Source organism: Ursus maritimus, unplaced genomic scaffold, assembly GCF_017311325.1.
Source record: "Ursus maritimus isolate PB19 unplaced genomic scaffold, ASM1731132v1 scaffold_17, whole genome shotgun sequence".
Taxonomy (NCBI): Eukaryota; Metazoa; Chordata; class Mammalia; order Carnivora; family Ursidae; genus Ursus; species Ursus maritimus.
In genome coordinates this window covers 21,017,793-21,020,949 of record NW_024424119.1, presented here as the reverse complement: position 1 = coordinate 21,020,949, position 3,157 = coordinate 21,017,793, and the positions used below count along the sequence as shown (strand labels likewise).

At 40.1% G+C, this 3,157-nt stretch overlaps 1 non-coding gene across 1 annotated transcript; it reads right to left on the bottom strand.

Annotated features, from left to right (window-relative positions):
• Positions 1–1,974: 1,974 nt before the first annotated feature.
• On the bottom strand, positions 1,975–2,079 carry LOC121103169. The gene has a single exon (XR_005835327.1). It is a non-coding gene; the product is annotated as a U6 spliceosomal RNA (small nuclear RNA).
• Positions 2,080–3,157: the final 1,078 nt, after the last annotated feature.

Below are 3,157 nucleotides of genomic sequence, written 5' to 3'. Positions count from 1 at the left end.
TTATTTCTCCTTTTATTTCCTGGTTGATCCATTCATTGTTTAGTAAGTTTTTTAAAAAATATTTATTTATTTATTTATTTGAGAGAGAGAGAGAGAGAGTGAGCGAGGGGAGGAGCAGAGGAAGCGGGAGGGAGAGATCTCTCAAGCAGACTGGCTGCGGGGCACAGAGACCAATGCAGGGCTCAATCTCACAACCCTGAGATCATGACCTGAGCTGAAATCAAGAGTTGGACACTTAACTGACTGAGCCACCCTGGTGCCGCTTAGTAGCATGTTTTTTAATCTTCATGTATTTGTGGTCTTTCCAGATTTTTTTCTTGTGGTTGACTTCTAGTTTTATAGCATTGTGGTCAGAAAGATGCATAGTATGGCTTTTATCTTCTTGAATTTATATATAACCTCTTCTGCATATAGCAGTCTGTATTAAGTTGATCGTTTAAGATTGAACCTATTCTTTTCTCCTCTCCTCTCCATGTTTTAGGTATATATGACTATATTTTATATCCTTTTGTTTTTAAGTTCCTTGACTGATTTTTTACAGAAGTATTCATTTTCACTACTTTTGTGTTTCCTACCTTATACTGTCACTTTTCGTCTCCCTTTTCTACAGAGTGTCCCCTTTAATATTTCTTGCAGGGCTGGTTTAGTGGTCATGAACTCCTGTAGTTTTGTTTGTCTGGGAATCTCTTTATCTCTCCTTCTATTCTGAGTGATAGCCTTGTAGGATACAGTATTCTTGGCTGTGGATTTTTCTCATTCAGAACTTTGAATATATCATGCCACTCTCTTCTGGCTTCCAAAGTTTCTTTTGAAAAATCTCCTGCTAGCCTTATGGTTTTCCCTTGTAAGTTAATGACTTCTTTTGTCTTGCTGCTTTTCTATATTTTGCAAGTTTAATTACAATATATCTTGACAGTATGTCAATATATGTGGGTCTGCTTTTGTTGATTTTGATGGGAGTTCTCTGTGCCTCCCTGATCTGGATATCTTTTTCCTTCCCCAGATCAGGCAGGTTTTCAGTTATTATTTCTTCAAATAAATTCTCTGCCCCCTTTCCTCTCTCTTCCTCTGGGGCTCCTATAATATAAATGTTGTTATGTTCATTGGGGTCACTGTGTTCCCTAAGTCTATTCTTGTCTTGTGTAATTCTTTTTCTGTCTTTTGTTCAGCTTGATTACTTTCTATTACTCTGTCTTCTAGGTCACTAATTCGTTCCTCTGCTTCTTCCATCCTGCTCTTTAGTCCATCAAGCCTGTTTCTCATTTCATTATCTGTTTCACTTAAATCTCTGGCTGTGGCCTTGTTCTCTTCTTTCATTTCAGATGAATTTCTCTGTCTCCTCATTTTGTTTGCCTCTCTGTGTCCGTTTCTGTGTGTTAAGAAAGTCATCTGTGTCTTCTGCACTTGAAAATAGTGACCATGGCTAGGCGGGGCTGGAATGGGTGTGTGGCTGGGGGCTCATGTTTGTGTGAGGTGTGATACCTGGGCCTGGTGTGGTGACAGGGTGGGGTGTTCAGTGGGAGCCATATACTTGGTGGCTGAGCAGAATACCTGTCAGCCTCTGGGAATGAGTGCCTGCCACAGCCCAGCAGATGTGTGCACCTCGCTTTAGTGGCTTTGCATCCAGTGGCTGGTCAAGGCACACATATGACTTTAACAAAATTTGCCCTGAGCCCAGGGCTAATGCCAGCAGGCTTGGAGTGGGCTTGTCCTCAGGGGAACTCAGCGTGGTGTTCTGCCAGTGGGTCAGGCAGCAAGTGTTCGTGCATCCTTGCCTCTTGAAGGTAGTTCAGTGTGTATGCTGGAGGGTGGGAAGGAAAATGGTGCCTGCCAAGTTCCTCACTTTTGGAGAAGTCCTACACCCTGCAAAATCAGTACAAACAGATCTGTCTCCTGTTGTGCAAACTGCTGGGTTTTTGTTACTTCTCCAGTCAAGCTGCTATCTCTTTAAGGGTGGTGACCCAGCTATTACTAAAAAAATATGAATGCTTCACAAATTTGTGTGTCATTCTTGTGCAGGAGTCATGCTAATCTTCTCTGTATTATTCCAATTTTTAGTGTATATGCTAAAGTGAGCACTCTTTTCACTTTTTTTTTTCAAGTGTTGAGAAGGATAGATGTTTATTCTTTAAATGCTTGGTGTTTAATTCACCAGTGAAGCCATCTGGTCCTTTTGGTTGTGGGGTTTGAATTCAGTAAAAGTTGTATGATACAAAATCAGTATACAAAAATTAGTTGTGTTGCTATACACTAACAGCAAATAATCCTAGAAAGAAATTTAAAACAAAATTTAAACATTTACAATAGCATCAAAAAGAATAAGGGGCACATGTGTGGCTCAGTTGGTTAAACATTTGCCTTCAGCTCAGGTCGTGATCTCAGGGTCCTGGGATTGAGCCCTGCATGGGCTCCCTGCTTGGTGGGGAGTCTGCTTCTCCCTCTGCCCCTCTCCCCTGCTCATATCCTCTCTCTCTCTCTCTCTCTCTCTCTCAAATAAATAAATAAAATCTTTTAAAAAGAAAAGAATAAAATGGTTCAGAGTAAACCTAGCCAAGGAAGTGAAAGACTGGTATACTGAAAACTACAACACGCTGCTGAGATAAATTTAAAAAGATGCAAATAAATGGAATGAAATCCTATGTTCATGCTTTGAAATAATTTATATTAGTAAAAGTTCATTCTACTCAAAGTAATCTTCAGATTCAAGGCCATCTCTATCAAAATCCCAATGATTTTTTTTTCAGAAATAGCAAAAACCAACCCTAAAATTCGCATGAAACCACAAAAGATCCTAAATAGCCAAAAAAGTCTTGAGAAAGAAGAACAAAGAAGGAGATATCATACTCCTGAAACAAATATATTACAAATTTATAGTAATTAAAACAGTATGTTACTGGAATAAAAATAGATGTATAGACCAATAGAACAGAATAGAAAGCCCAGAAATAGACCCACACATATATGGTCAACTATTCTTTGACAAGGAAGTCAAGAATATACTCTGGGGAGGGCTGCCTGGGTGGCTCAGTTGGTTAAGCGTCCAACTCTTGCTTTTGGCTCAGGTCATGGTCTTGGGGTCATGAGATTGAGCCCGACATTGGGCTCTGTGCTCAGCAGAGCGTCTGCTCAAGGTTCCCTTCCTCTCACTTTACCCTTC